Genomic DNA, 16877 nt, shown 5'->3' with positions numbered 1-16877 from the left:
CAAGTTAAGAGGAGAATCTCCACCAATAACCTCACAATTCCAGTTCGATTGACCATTCAAGAACAAGTGTTTGATACCACAGCCTTTATTGATTCTGGAGCCGCTGGAAATTTCATGTCTCAATCATTCGCCGAACAGTGTAACGTCAAACTGAATCCATGTCCTTCTTCTCTAACAGTGGAGGCGCTAGATGGACAACCCATCGGAGAGGGGAAAATCCAGTGTGTAACCGAAGAGATCAAGATGGACATGGGATCTCTTCATTCCGAAAACATCCAGTTCTACGTCATTCGCGCTCCACATCACTCTATCATTCTGGGACATCCATGGCTCCAAACCCATAACCCTCATATTTCTTGGAGAGAAGGTCAGATCATTCGCTGGGACGAAACCTGCAAGAATCAGTGTCTAACCAAAGTCACCCGAATAGTCCAGTCCATTCCAGCATCCTGCACAACGATACCTGAGCTCGAACCCTTACCCTCTATCTATGCAGATCTGATCGAGGCATTCAGTAAGGAAAAAGCTGCACAACTTCCTGAACATCGTCCTACTGACTGTGCCATCGATTTGATTCCCGGTACAACTCCCCCAAGAGGGAGAATTTTCCCGTTATCCAGACCTGAATCCGAAGCCATGAAACAGTACGTAGAAGAGGAACTCGCTAAAGGCTTCATTCGACCATCAACCTCACCAGCCGCAGCCGGATTCTTCTTCCTAAAGAAGAAAGATGGAGGACTCAGACCTTGCATTGATTATCGTGGATTAAATGATATAACAGTCAAGTACCGTTATCCACTGCCTCTGGTACCAGCAGCATTAGAACAGCTCCGACAGGCCAAGTACTATACCAAGCTCGACTTACGCAACGCTTACAACCTGGTTCGTATTCGTGAAGGGGACGAGTGGAAAACTGCTTTCTCCACCACTAGTGGGCACTACGAGTACTTGGTTGTGCCTTTCGTCTTGTCCAATAGTCCTTCAGTCTTCCAGGCCTTCATGAACGATATTTTCCGAGATATGCTGGACAGATGGGTGATCGTCTACATTGATGACATCTTACTCTACTCCAATTCACTTGAAGAACACGTCCAACACGTCAGATCGGTCCTCCAACGATTAATCCAATTTCACCTGTACGCCAAGATGGAAAATTGTGAGTTTCATCAAACCAGCCTCTCATTCCTGGGATACATAATCAGCCAAGACGGAGTTGCAATGGATGAGAAGAAGGTGAGGGGAGTAGTAGACTGGCCAGTACCACAAACTGTGAAAGAGTTGCAAAGATTTCTAGGATTCGCAAACTTCTACAGAAGAGTCATCAGAAACTTCAGCTTGATCACAGCTCCTCTAACCGCACTAACCAAACGACACAGCTCCCGTATTCCATGGAACACCGAAGCCCAACAGGCCTTTCAAGAATTAAAGAAACGTTTCACTACTGCACCTATTCGGCGTCATCCGGATCCCGAACGCCAGTTCATTGTAGAAGTAGATGCTTCTAACACAGGGGTGGGGGCCATACTCTCACAGCGCCAAGGGGAACCATCCAAAATGTATCCATGTGCCTTCTTTTCTCGTAAACTCTCTCCCGCTGAACGCAACTATGATGTGGGGAACCGCGAATTGTTAGCAATGAAGCTAGCCCTTGAAGAATGGCGTCATTGGTTAGAGGGGGCAGCTGAACCCTTCATCATTCTCACAGATCATAAAAACCTGGAATATCTGCAATCGGCCAAACGACTCAATCCCAGCCAAGCCAGATGGGCTTTATTCTTCACCAGATTCAATTTCACTGTCACATACCGTCCTGGATCCAAGAATACGAAAGCAGATGCTCTCTCCCGACAATCTGACGAGGTTAACCAGAACCCCAATCCCGAAAACATTCTTGGTGAGAATTTATTAGTAGCTCCTGTTCAGTGGGATGTCATAACCGAGATCCAACAAGCAAATGTCCAAACTCCTGCTCCTACCGAATGTCCAGCTGAACGCCTCTTTGTCCCAGAAACATTTCGACCCCGTCTCCTAGATCAAGTTCACTCTAACCCCAGCTCTGGTCACCCTGGAATCAACGCCACAATCCATCTTCTCCAGAACCGGTTTTGGTGGCCTACATTCACCGCTGACACCATAACCCACATCCAAAACTGCACCGAATGTCAAACTTCAAAATCACCCCGGAAACTACCCGCTGGTCTACTTTGCCCTCTACCCACACCACAACGACCCTGGTCACACATAGCCATCGATTTCATCACTGACCTTCCCAATTCCCAAGGCTACACCACTATCCTCACCATTGTAGACAGATTCTCCAAAGCATGTCGACTGGTTCCTCTTACCAAACTCCCCACAGCTCTCGAAACCGCCGAACTCCTGTGCAACCAAGTCTTTCGCTTCTATGGATTACCTGAGGACATTGTATCAGATCGTGGACCTCAGTTCACATCCCGAGTCTGGACAGCATTTTTTAAAAACCTTAACGTCAACATCAGTCTCACCTCCGGGTACCATCCACAATCCAATGGACAAACTGAACGTCTCAATCAGGATATCATTCGTTTCCTGCGCACTTATTGTCAGCAGCACCAAGAGGATTGGAGCAGATATCTGTTCTGGGCTGAATACGCACAGAATTCTCTCATCAAGCCAGCTTCACTCCCTTCAAATGCATCCTCGGATTCCAACCACCTCTGTTTCCATGGTCTGGTGAACCCACAGAACTTCCATCCGTCACAGAGTGGCTACGCAAGAGTGAAGAAGTTTGGGATCAGGCACACACACATCTGCGGCATGCCGTAAGACGCCAGGAACAACAGGCCAACCGTCGTCGTCGTCCCGCTCCAGTATACCTGATTGGCCAATGGGTATGGCTGTCCACCAAGGATCTTCGGCTCAGACTTCCATGTCGTAAGCTCAGCCCCAGGTATGTTGGCCCCTTCCAAATTATAAGACAAATTTCACAAGTTTCATTTCGATTAGACCTGCCCGCTAACTACCGTATTTCTCCCACTTTTCATGTTTCTCTGTTGAAACCCGCTGGTGGTCCGAGGGGAGAAACGGAGGAGGGGGCCACAAGGTGCACAAGTTGCTGGATTCCAGACGTCGGGGTAACATTCTCCAATATCTGGTCGATTGGGAGGGGTACGGTCCGGAGGAACAGTTCTGGGTCAGCTCGAGGGATATCCTGGACCCCGCTCTCACGGAAGAGTTTCATAGGACATACCCAGAGAAACCGGCCCCTCGACGCCGTGGGAGACCCCGACGACATTTGCCTCCTCGCGTCAGGAGCCGCTCGCAGGGGGGGGGGGCTCTGTTACAATGGAGGCTCCCGCTCTGTCTCCTCTCCGCCACCAGAGGGAGCCTTCACCGGAATATTGATCATTGGCCTTAAACTCAAATTCCCATCATGCCTCATACCTGGGACTGATTGCGCATCACACCTGCACTGCATTTGCACACACCCATAAAAGCCACCTTCACACACCACACCAGTGCGAAGTCTTGATTTGCCCCGGTGATCATTTCTGAGTGTTTATACCCTGATTCTGGTTTTCTGGTTTTGGACTTTGGACTGTTTGACTCTTCTTCGATTGATATCTGCCTGGCCTGAACTCGGACTGTTTACGGATTACGATTACTGCTGCCTGCCCTGATCTCTGCCTGTCTCTTGGTTTATCCTGTTGTCTCATCTACATTGCTCTGTCTGCCTCGTCTCGACCCTGCCTGTACGACTCTGATTAATAAAGCTGCAAATGGATTCCTCTGTTCCTTGTGGTTCATTACACTGGTGATATTTCCCCCTATAATTGATTTTATATCTCCCCAAACCTTATTAAATAGAGGCTTGTAGCTATACATCATCATATATGTCAAGTTCTTAATATTAATCGATAAACTACTCAGTTATTATAATAATAAGGCACTATGGCTGTTATCAGTAAAATAAAATGAACAAAAGTCAATAAGTCATTAAAAGTCAAAATCTTAATACAGAATGCATGGCGTGGGATGCGAGGCTCACTGCGATTACATGCCCCATTGTTTAATTTAAGAATAATTCAAAATTGGTGCCTTGTGATTAATCAGTGTCTAAGAGCAGCATCTCGCACACAAAACGCGACTCAATGCGCGGTTTACATCCGCGTTTCCTTACGCAGTTATGCATACGAAATGAGGAAACAAATGTAAACCGCGTTTTCGCGTTTTGTGTGCGAGTCTCATCGACAATAAACCCAAGCCAAATGAAAACTATCATCCCTATCCACAGCGTTTACCCTGTTATTAATAGTGGATACTTTCACGTGCTTTCATGTCCAAGTATCTGCTATCAGACCCGTTGAAGTGCAGTTTCTGTTCATGTGTGCTATGTGTGTTAACCCTATATAGCCTACCCTACATAGGCTACAGTTAGGGTGATACATGTAGAGAATCTCGGCTTAAGGTTTATAGCTCAATTTGAATTCAGGGGAAGAATATTCCAAAATCAATGATCTGGATCAGCAACTTATAGAATATTCGTTAAACCGAGTTTCTCACATAAATTAAATCACCCTAAGAGGGGTGTTTCACAACACACGTCTGCTTCAGGTATATATGACGAAATTAAACACAACGAATTATGATTATTTTGGAGCATATATTTTCCACAGATCGGGGCTGTTTGATCTTTAAAACAAGGATTACACAGTTTTCTCAGTCAGCGCGCCAGCGTGCGGATCTGTAAAACTATCAATCACTTAATCTGTTTAGCTTAATTTTCTGACAATGTTTTGTGCACTCAACAAAATCAGATTGTAGCGTTAGGATCTAATATTAAAGAGGCTTTGTTATGTGATTAATACAAACAATGGCAAATAATGTATAAATGAGTTTAATAAAAGCACACGACTAAGTTACACTACAAAAATCACACGATATATGTATATACACAAAATGAAAGTGAAACTAAATAAAAAGGAAACAAAGGAAAATGGAAATACAAAGAAAATTACAGTTACTAGCACAGCTTTAAACCTTCAGAGACAACCACAGGATTATATCTTGAGTCTCAAATTTAATGGAACAAATTGCTTTTCAGACCTTTGTATGCTGGAAGCGTGCGGTTGTCCGGGAGGCTGGAACCGGATTCCTTTGTTCTCCCCACGTGGGTGTGTTTCGCGGGAGTTCAAAGCGAGTTCGTGCTGGATGTTGTCTTCTTGTTGGAGAAGACACACTTACGAACTTTAACTGGCTATTCGCAAAAGTAAACGAAGTAAAAGTAACGAAAAACTGATAACTTTAAAAAGCTTCAGAAGATGACGAGAGGGTCTAAGGAGATTCCGGAAGGAGTGTAAGAGAACCGAAGTGTAAGCGCGAGATGATGTAAGAGAATAAGACCTAAGAGATCAAGAGTGTAAGAGAAGCGAGGATTCTGTGGCGCGAGTTTTTCAAGGGTGTTACGGGACTCCCCTTAAAACTCAGATGGCCAATGAGCGTCGCACAAATGGAGGAGTGCGCGCCCACTTGATTAACATACCACGTCGTTAATCTTGGTTCTTAAGACAAAGGAAAAGTTCTGCTAACTTTGAAAACAAACTTATACATAATGGTATACATTTCACAATATCGATATACAGTTTAAAAGATAGATCATGCTGTGAGGATTACAAAAACATCAAACACATTGAACTATTTTGACAGCATCGTTGAGTTACATTTTAAAGCATTGTATTACAGGTATTTCAACTTCTTTGTCACTCGTGAGTACACTTGAAGTTAGGTTGGTGAATTACAGTTCTTTTACATGTATTTCAGCATACTAGATATTGTAAAGAATCTCGGCTTAAGGTTTATAGCTCAATTTGAATTCAGGGGAAGAATATTCCAAAATCAATGATCTGGATCAGCAACTTATAGAATATTCGTTAAACCGAGTTTCTCACATAAATTAAATCACCCAACGAGGGGTGTGTCACAACACACGTCTGCTTCAGGTATATATGACGAAATTAAACACAACGAATTATGCTTAATTTGGAGCATATATTTTCCACAGATCGGGGCTGTTTGATCTTTAAGACCACAAGGACTACACAGTTTTCTCAGTCAGCACGCCAGCGTGCGGATCTGTAAAACTATCAATCACTGTCACGGTTCATGAATCGGCTGTCTCAGGCTGATGTGTCTGTGTGAGTGTAATTGTGTGGGTGTGGTTACTCGTTGTGTTGATTAGTGTCACCAGCTGCCATTCATTTCAGTCCCTATATATACCCAGCATTTTCTCCCTCTTGTTGTCAGATCGTTGTGGTTGTTTTTCGGTGTGTTCCTGTGCTCGTGCCTCGTCTGTGGCTCTTCTGGATTTCGTCAGTTCTTCGTGTTTCCTGGATTTCATCAGTTCCTCGTGTCTTCTGGATGTTCCACTTCCCTGGGTTTCACTCGAGCACGTCATCACCTGTCTTCACCACCGGATCGCCATCTCGTCCCTGCTTCACCCACCACCTGAGTGTTGTCTCCGATCTGTGTCTAACATTTGTCATTTCTGACCAACCAATAAACTGAGTTTATTTGCATCTTGCATCCTCCCATCTATTCCTTACAGAACGATCTGACCAAACCATGGATGCAGCAAATTCATCACAGATCAATGACTTCATCGCTCACAGTATCGCTAGGATGGATCAACAGGAGGAGAATATCTCTGGCACAGGTCGTGCGGTGCAAGCACTCGTGAAGCAGGTGTCCGAGCTCACCCAACAGGTACAGCTTTTACGGACTCCCACTGCGCCCCCCACGCCGCCCGTCCTCCCACCACCAGCGCCTGCAGCAGCGGGGAGATCAGAGCCACGCCTACCCACACCTGAGGGATATTCTGGTGAGCCTGAGTTTTGCAGGGCATTTCTCACTAGATGTTCTATGCACTTTGCCTTACAGCCACACACCTTCCAGAGCGAAGAGGCGAAGGTGGCATTACAGCATAACCCTGCTGTCAGGAAGAGCATCGCTTTGGGGGACGGCGGTGTGGGAGAACAAGGACGACTGCTGCGCCTCATTCCAGGCACTCTCCGAGGAGATGAAGAGAGTGTTCGACCGTGCAGTGGCGGGTAAGGAGGCGGCCAGATTACTCGCCGAGCTGCGACAAGGAGAAGGCTCGGTGGCGGACTTTTCCATCCGGTTCCGCACCCTGGCCGCAGAGTGCCGTTGGAACGAGGTGGCGCAGTGGGATATGTTCCTGCATGGGTTGGCTGACCGCGTTCAAAGAGAGATCTATGCTATGGATTTACCTGAGACACTGAATGGACTGGTGGAACTTGCGCTGAGAGTGGACGCTCGACTGAATCGTGTGACCAGACTGACGCGCCCCAGCCGCCCAGTGTTCGGCGCAGAGGACCACCAACCCGGTGGTGTGAGCGCGGTCAGCCCCACAAACGACCACGAACCCATGCAGGTGGGGAGAGCTCGGCTTTCCCGGGAGGAGAGGGAGAGGCGGAGATCCCAAGGACTCTGTCTCTACTGTGGCCGGGCGGGCCACTTCATCCACTCCTGCCCGGTAAAAGAGCAAGCCCGGTAGTAAGTATGAGGCTACTATCGGGTGGGATCTCCGCCGAGAAGACCTCATCAACATCAACCCTCCTCCCGGTAAGACTGAGATGGCGACAATCTACGCACTGCACCAGTGCACTTCTGGATTCGGGAGCGGAGGGTAATTTCATGGACTTCAGACTAGCACATAGACTTCAGATCCCCGTCACACCCCTCTCACACCCGATTATCGTCAACGCACTCAATGGTCAAGAACTTCCCCGCATCACTCACGTTACTGAAGACATTACCCTCATCACTTCCGGAAATCACACTGAACTCATTTCATTTTTTCTCATGGACTCACCACTTGCACCAGTGGTTTTGGGTCACCCGTGGCTTTCCAGACACAACCCCCGGATCGACTGGTGCACTAACACTGTTTCCACATGGAGTAACCACTGTCATGAGTCCTGTTTAGTGTCTGCCTGTCCATCTGTGTCTGGTTCTGTGTTTCAGAGTGAGGTGGCGGATTTATCTAACGTGCCCGCGGAGTACCACGACCTGAAGGAGGTGTTCAGTAAGTCTCGTGCTGCTTCTCTTCCTCCACATCGTTCCTATGACTGTGCAATAGAGTTACTGCCAGGTAAATCTCCGCCTAAAGGCAAACTTTACTCTCTTTCTATTCCCGAGAGGGAGGCCATGGAGAAATATATTTCTGATTCTCTGGCCTCTGGGTTCATCCAGCCTTCCTCTTCTCCTGCGGGGGCGGGGTTCTTTTTCGTTGGGAAGAAGGATGGTTCTCTGCGACCTTGCATTGATTACCGAGGGCTGAACAACATCACGGTAAAGAATTCATACCCTTTGCCGTTGATGTCTTCAGCTTTCGAGAGGTTGCAGGGAGCATCTATTTTCACGAAACTGGACTTGCGTAATGCATATCATTTGGTCCGCATCAGGAAGGGGGATGAATGGAAAACCGCTTTTAATACCCCTAGGGGGCACTTTGAATATTTGGTCATGCCTTTCGGTCTGTCCAACTCCCCAGCGGTTTTCCAGGCACTCGTTAATGACGTGTTGAGAGACATGGTAGACCAGTTCATATATGTTTACCTGGATGACATATTGATTTTTTCTTCGTCTCTCCAGGAACACGTGCAACACGTCAGGCGAGTGCTCCGGAGACTGTTGGAGAATGGGCTTTTTGTCAAGGCGGAGAAATGTTCGTTTCATGCACAGTCTGTTCCCTTCCTAGGGTACATCATCTCTTCTGAGGGAGTGCGCGTGGATCCTGACAAGGTTAAGGCTGTGGTAGATTGGCCAAGTCCAGATTCCCGTAAGGCCCTACAGCGGTTTCTGGGGTTCGCCAAGTTTTACAGACGTTTTATTCGTAACTTCAGCCAACTAGTCGCGCCTCTGACTGCCTTGACCTCCCCCCGAACGACGTTCAGGTGGTCAAACACTGCTGAGGCAGTGTTCACCAACCTCAAAAGTCGCTTTGTTTCGGCTCCCATTCTTGTCACCCCTGATCCCACACGTCAGTTCGTGGTGGAGGTCGACACGTCAGAGGTGGGAGTAGGAGCAGTACTTTCACAGCGCGCTTCCTCAGACGACAAGTTGCATCCCTGCGCGTTTTTTTCTCATCGACTATCGCCTGCCGAACGTAATTATGACATTGGTAATAGAGAGTTGTTGGCAGTTAAGTTAGCGTTGGAGGAATGGCGTCATTGGTTAGAGGGTTCGGGGGTACCTTTTATCGTTTGGACCGACCATAAGAATCTTGAATACATCAGATCTGCTAAAAGACTCAACTCCAGGCAGGCTCGGTGGGCTCTTTTTTTCGGACGCTTTGATTTTGTTCTCTCGTACCGCCCCGGGTCCAAAAACATCAAACCCGACTCTTTATCTCGTATTTTTGATCCATCCGAACGCCCGGTGACTCCCGAGTGTATTTTACCTGAGAAAGTTGTCATCTCCACTCTGGTATGGGAGGTCGAATCGAAGGTCATGACAGCCTTAGATGGGGTAACGCCTCCGCCCGGTTGCCCACCGAGTCGATTGTTTGTTCCGGAGGGGTTACGGTCCGACGTTATTCGGTGGGGTAATTGCTCCAACGTGGCTTGTCATCCAGGAGTGACTCGCACCAGTTTTCTAGTTAAACAACGATTTTGGTGGCCACTGATGGCTCGCGACATTCACGATTTTGTGTTGGCTTGCTCAGTCTGTGCCACTAGTAAGACATCTAACCAGCCCCCAGATGGGTTACTTCGACCACTGCCTGTCCCTTCGAGACCCTGGTCCCACATCGCTCTAGATTTTATCACCGCCCTCCCGCCCTCCAATGGCATGACGGTTGTTTTAACCGTAGTGGACCGGTTCTCGAAGGCGGCTCATTTCATCCCCTTGCCCAAATTACCTTCAGCCAAGGAGACAGCGGTTATTGTCATAGATCACGTTTTTCGGTTACATGGCCTCCCGATGGACGTGGTCTCTGACAGGGGTTCCCAATTCATATCCAAATTTTGGCAAGAATTTTGTAAGTTACTGGGGGCCACGGTCAGTCTGTCCTCGGGCTATCATCCCCAGAGTAATGGACAATCTGAGCGAGCCAATCAAGACCTCGAAAGAATGTTGCGATGTTTGGTTGCTAAGAATCCGTCGTCCTGGAGCCAACAACTTTCTATGGTGGAGTACGCCCACAATTCGTTACCAGTGTCATCCACGGGCCTCTCGCCATTTAAGTGTAGTTTAGGTTACCAGCCACCAATTTTTTCGAGTCTGGAATCCGAAGTCGCGGTCCCCTCCGCTCACGCATTCGTCCAGAGGTGTCACCGTACTTGGACTAGAGCCCGTGAGACTCCACTCCAAGCAGGGAGGCGCATGAAGGCCAAGGCCGATCGCCACCGGTCAAAGCCTCCCGTCTACGTCATGGGTCAAAAAGTGTGGCTTTCTACCAAGAATATTCCTCTCCGCTCCGTGTCTAACAAGCTAGCTCCCAAATTTATTGGCCCGTTTCCTGTCACCAAGATTATTAGTCCGGTGACAGTCCGCCTCAAACTTCCTCCTGCGTACAGGAGAATTCATCCCGCCTTTCATGTCTCTAAAATTAAACCCGTGTTTCGTTCTCACATTAATCCGCCTGCCCCGGTCCCCCCCCCCCCCCCGCCGCGACTCGTAGATGGGGAACCAACATATTCGGTAAATCGTATTCTGGACTCGAGACGGAGGGGACGCGGATTTCAGTACCTGGTGGACTGGGAGGGCTACGGTCCGGAGGAGAGAAGTTGGGTATTGATGATTACAATCGACAGGTAAGGGAGTCTGAGAACGCCAGGAGGCGTTCTTAGGAGGAGGGGTACTGTTACGGTTCATGAATCGGCTGTCTCAGGCTGATGTGTCTGTGTGAGTGTAATTGTGTGGGTGTGGTTACTCGTTGTGTTGATTAGTGTCACCAGCTGCCATTCATTTCAGTCCCTATATATACCCAGCATTTTCTCCCTCTTGTTGTCAGATCGTTGTGGTTGTTTTTCGGTGTGTTCCTGTGCTCGTGCCTCGTCTGTGGCTCTTCTGGATTTCGTCAGTTCTTCGTGTTTCCTGGATTTCATCAGTTCCTCGTGTCTTCTGGATGTTCCACTTCCCTGGGTTTCACTCGAGCACGTCATCACCTGTCTTCACCACCGGATCGCCATCTCGTCCCTGCTTCACCCACCACCTGAGTGTTGTCCCCGATCTGTGTCTAACATTTGTCATTTCTGACCAACCAATAAACTGAGTTTATTTGCATCTTGCATCCTCCCATCTATTCCTTACAATAACTTGATCTGTTTAGCTTAAATTTTCTGACAATGTTTTGTGCACTCAACAAAATCAGATTGTAGCGTTAGGATCTAATATTAAAGAGGCTTTGTTATGTGATTAATACAAACAATGGCAAAGAATGTATAAATGAGTTTAATAAAAGCACACGACTAAGTTACACTACAAAAATCACACGATATATGTATATACACTAAATGAAAGTGAAACTAAAAAAGGAAACAAGGGAAAATGGGAATACAAAGAAAAGTACAGTTACTAGCACAGCATTAAACCTTCAGAGACAACCACAGGATTATATCTTGAGTTTCAAATTTGATGGAACAAATTGCTTTTCAGACCTTTGTATGCTGGAAGCGTGCGGTTGTGCGGTTGGCTGGAAACAGGTTCCTTTGTTCTCCCCACGTGGGTGTGTGTCGCGCGAGTTCAAAGCGAGTTCGTGCTGGATGGTGTCTTCTTGTTGGAGAAGGCACACGTACGAACTTTAACTGGCTATTCGCAAAAGTAAACGAAGTAAAAATAACGAAAACTGATAACTTTAAAAAGCTTCAGAAGACGCCGAGAGTGTCCAAGGAATTCCGGAAGGAGAGTAGGTAGGAGCGAGATGAAGAGTCTAAGAGTCTAAACTTAAAAGTGTAAGACTGTAAGAGTGTAAGAGCGTAAGCTTAAGAGAAATTAAGAGAGAGCGATGATTCTATGGCGAGAGTTTTTCAAGGGTGTTTCGGGACCCCTCCTAAACCTCGGATGGCCAATGAGCGTCACACAACTGAAGGAGCGCGCGCCCACTTGATTAACATATCACGTTGTTAATCTTGGTTCTTAAGACAAAGGAAAAGTTCTGCTAACTTTGAAAACAAACTTATACATAATGGTATACTTTTCACAATATCGGTATACAGTTTAAAAGACAGATCATGCTATGAGGATTACAAAGACATCAAACACATTGAACTATTTTGACAGCATTGTTGAGTTACATATTTAAAGCATGGTATTACAGTTATCCAAGCTTCCTGGTCACGTAAGTCCATTCGAAGTTAAAAATAGTGAATTACAATTCTTTTACATGTATTTCAGCATACTAGATATTTTTGGTAACTCTTTTACAAGTTTTCAGAGATGTCCGTGTTTGTGTGCGTGTAGGAATGTTCAGCGCGCGGACGCGTTGATGTGTGTGTGTGTTGCATGTAGGTGTGGGTCAGCGGCCACACGTATATTGCGCTAGAACAAACAAAGTCTGGCTTGTATCCAGAGTTCCCTCGCTTTCGAAGGTGTCAAAGGATCAAAAGAGGAGAGAGAGTTAATCTGATCGCGATCAGATTAACTGGCGTTGCGGGCGGGGGATGTTGCCCCGTGATGTCTCCGTGTTCGTCCTAAATCACACTTAGTCAGGTAACCCCAGACACTCGGGCGCCTGACTGCAGTAAAAGTCAAAGTTAAATTTAAAACACATATGCGTAGGAATGTGTTAAAAGGGTCTCTGCCAACCACGCTCTGAGTAATTGCATGCAAACTGGTTAATGATGTCCGACCAGAATCTCTACATTCCCCCCTGATTGGAAGATGACGTCCCTGCAGAGACGTCCTCTGCCGATCACTCATGGGAGGATGGAAGGTGAATCATGAAGTTGTTAGCAAGGGATCATTAGGGCTGGGGGCTTAACTCAATGAGGTCGCTGGCAACTTCCAGCGCGGGAGCTTCCCTTCGAGGGTTTCGGCGGAAGCCTCCAGATACAGCTTTGGTGAGCTTGACGGTAGATGATCGCACCTCATTAAGTCTCCTGTATAGGATGAAGGCCAAGCCCAATGTTAAAAGGTGGCTGACTACCATGGAGATGCACAGCGCCGTGTCGGCTGCGCTCCAGGCTCGGATGACAGGCACTGCATGAAAAGTGGGATTTTCGTCCCCGTAAACTGCCGGAAATCTCCCTAATTTTCGGCAGTTAACGACAATTTACAGACTGTGAACGTCGCGTTCCACTGTGCCACATATTGACGGAAACGAACCATGACGTATGCATGCAGCGCTCGCGGAGGTGCGAATGGCCCTAATTAGCATATGAATAGCAGCACTGCGCGCGCCTTGCCAGAGAATGGCTTGAATTTCCTCACTCAGTATTGGTTGAAATTCACTACATTTAAACAAGAAAATCACTCGTGATTGGTTGGCAGATCTGTTACTATTGGTCAGCCGACATAAAATTATAATAATAATAATCATATATATATATATATTCATATGATATGCTATTTTGTTTTTTATTCATGTCATTGTTATCCTATGGACTAAATTATTTTTACCATCAAGGACATGAATTTATTGAGGAAAGGAACATTTGCCACATACTGTTTATTCAAAAATATAGCTTTATTAGAACAAACACAAAACTATGTACACCGCATAGGAGAACATCTTTCAAAGCACAGAAAACATGTCCTCCACCCTCTGGAAACATGGGACAACATACATACATACAGCACTACAGTTATACAAATAAATCAATAATATATTGCATCTCTATTCAAAAATAAATTGCCCTGAATGGCATCAGAATTGGGCACCAGATATATCAAACACAATGTACAGTGGAGCCAGAATTATGAACGAATAATAAGGATGTAATTTAAAGGTATGGTTCACTTTGAAATACATTTTTGATATGTTTTATCTTATCTCAAGGGCATCCAAGATGCAGGTGGTTTTGTTTCCACAGTATTTTCAATTTTGATATTTTTAGGTCAAACTGTTGTTGTCTGTCAGTCATATAATGCAGGTCTATGGTCACCACCTCAAAGAGCATGCACAAAGAAGACCAAATTAAACATGATTTAATGACTCATAAATTAAGTACACAATGATTGACGAAGACACGAAATGAGCGTTTTGGGAAAGAAAACAAACAGTATTTATATTGTATAAATGTGTGTGTGTGTGTGTGTATATATATATATATATATATATATAGATATACACAAAATGCAATACATCTTAATATGTTTAGATCTTCACAGTAAAACTTCCGAAATCTGTGTAAACAATGAGTGACGTACCAGTGCAAGATCGCTTCTGGCGGTTTCCACCGCATGCGCAGATCATATATATATATATACACACACACACACTGTTCATTTTCTCACACAAACCGCTCGTCTCGTATCTTAAGCCATCAAGGTGTACTTACAGTTATGATTCATTAAATCATGTTTAATTTGTACTTCTCTGTGCATGCTCTTTTAAGAGATCCCCATAGACTTCCATTATATGACTGACTGATGCCCTTGACGTAAGCCAAAACATTTCAAAAAATAATTTCAAAGTGAACTATCCCTTTAAAACTCTTAATTCAAGTCCTGTAGGCTTGGCTCATCAGGGCGAAGTGAATTTAAGTCTTTGCGACGCGTGCTTGAGGTTCACCTTGATGTACATACACCTCAGTGGCTGTGGAACCGAATTTCATGACCCCTTCTGCAAAGTTGAAAAAGACAAATGATTTAGATGTATGCAAAGGCAATCTGCCCCAAGTCCCCACATTTGTAAGCAAAAATATGTTTCTTCTGCATCCACTACCTGGTTTCCTTCAGGCGATGGCGGATGTCGACCAGTAGTTTCAGGACCTTTTTCTGGAACACTGAAATAAACGAACACATTTGGTGATGTTTACAATGCTCTAATTAGAATAACAAAGTTTGCTAGCTCACAAGAGAGAAGGTGTCTATTAAAAGTGTCTTCTCCACTGCCAATAGATCAACACTTACCACCAGGTTTCAGTCACTGCATCTCCCAGTCTCAGTCACTGCATCTATACCACAAAAAAATGTGTTTTAAAAGTTATTATCAAATGATGAAACTGAACAGATTTATAAGATATTTAAAAACTTGGTCAAACATTTATAACTGAATATAACATGCCATGTTCCAGTTCTCTTTGGCGTTTTCACCACGGTCTCACGCTCAAAGTCATCTATAAACACAGACAGTAATCCAAATTAGTTTAGTTTTACTTTTTATTTGACTGGGGTCTGTTCAAAAGAAAAGAGGATGAGATCACAACACGTAACGTTACCTTATTTAGGTGTTTTTTCTCCCATCAGCGAAGGACACCTCACTCCTAACAGCCCCTGAGAGACAAAACAAATCACAAACATCTGAAGATTTCACTCATCACACAAAGTGATGCAATTTTACAAACAAGGATAGCCTACACTAGAGCATACAAGCACATTACGCGCTTTGTTTTAGGACCCTGGCACTTATTATTTTTTCATAATTTCTGACGATATTCAGAGTAAATGAGTTAGTTTGATTACTATCAAAGAATGGTAGCTAACTTGCAGCCAGATAACAACGTGCAACCCAACGTACAGTTTAGTGTCCCAAATTTGTTCAAATTGAAATGAAACAAAAAAAGAATTAAGAGCAGCAAGCTAACGCAAAACAAAAAACTGTTCCGTTAGGTTAACACCCTTGGACATTCGCGGCAGTAATCACAGCCGATTTGTGAAGTTTAAGACAAAAACGCTAAACTACCAAAAACTATAAGTAGACATGGACATAGAATTCACTAAGCTGGACGAACTTACCTTCAATTTAGAGGAAAAGATGGGTTCCCCAGCGATCATGACGGCGAAGCAGGCTGAATATCTGTGTAGTTACTTTCTGCTTAAAAAAACACGCCACATGCCTGGCACGTTGCCTCAGCCAATCAGAGTGGCTGACGTTACAGGTTGGATTATGACGATATGCTGCCTCAGCCAATCAGAGTTACGTTCACTGGTTTTCGACTCAGGTTGAAAGGCTGTCGTCGGCTGTCCTTTGACTTTTCTGCTGCTGTTAGTTCATTTTAAATTAGGAATAAGGTGGATATACCTAAATAGGCTACCATGAAATGTAAAAATACATATATGCATAAATAAATAACTTTATTAGGTTACTTAAATTAAATAAACCAGTCAAAAAAATTGTAAAAAACAAAAACAAAAAACATCTGTTTATAACTGTGAATTAACATCAAAGATGTTATCATATATTTTGAAAACTGCTTCCGTAAATGTTATGATGAATCTTATAATTTTATTAGGAAAATTTCATATTTATAAGAGTAAAATGAATAATTCTAAACCTTGTTTGAAGTTTTTTTTTTTTTTTTTGGTCTAATTTTTAGTTTTCAGTATATTCTGTCTCTCAAATGTATCGATAAAAATGTAGTGATACAATTGTATTTGCTAAAGAATATTGAAGCTAATTGAAGCTAATTTTCTTTCTTTAAATAGTACAAATTACTGGTTTCTAACTTTCTCTTAAATCATAATATTATACACAATAGAGATAGTCCCTTTCCTGTTTTTATTTCATTTGTTCAATTCTGTCCTATTTTTATTTGTTTCTTATTTATTGTGAAATTATTATTTGTTGATTGTTATCTTTTTGGATGTCATGTTATTGTTGTAATTGTTGTGCATTATGTGCAATGTTAAAAAAACAAAAAACAAAAAAAAAACACAGCAATTAGGTTATACTGAGCCTGATCTTGTCTTAGAATGAAGTATACCTTTCAGAA

At 44.5% G+C, this 16877-nt stretch overlaps 1 long non-coding RNA gene across 1 annotated transcript; it reads right to left on the bottom strand.

Moving 5' to 3' along the window:
• Nucleotides 1–14744: 14744 nt before the first annotated feature.
• LOC120487511 (uncharacterized) lies at nucleotides 14745–16071 on the bottom strand. The gene is made up of 6 exons (XR_016168867.1): nucleotides 15901–16071; nucleotides 15384–15438; nucleotides 15230–15281; nucleotides 15076–15119; nucleotides 14888–14948; nucleotides 14745–14785 (listed from the first exon to the last, which is right to left on the bottom strand). It is a non-coding gene; the product is annotated as an uncharacterized LOC120487511 (long non-coding RNA).
• Nucleotides 16072–16877: the final 806 nt, after the last annotated feature.

The sequence above is a fragment of the Pimephales promelas genome, chromosome 6 (genome assembly GCF_988280905.1).
Source record: "Pimephales promelas chromosome 6, fPimPro1.hap1.1, whole genome shotgun sequence".
NCBI classification, from domain to species: domain Eukaryota; kingdom Metazoa; phylum Chordata; class Actinopteri; order Cypriniformes; family Leuciscidae; genus Pimephales; species Pimephales promelas.
The sequence above is the reverse complement of the archived record's forward strand: the minus strand, read 5'-3'. Positions and strand labels throughout refer to the sequence as shown.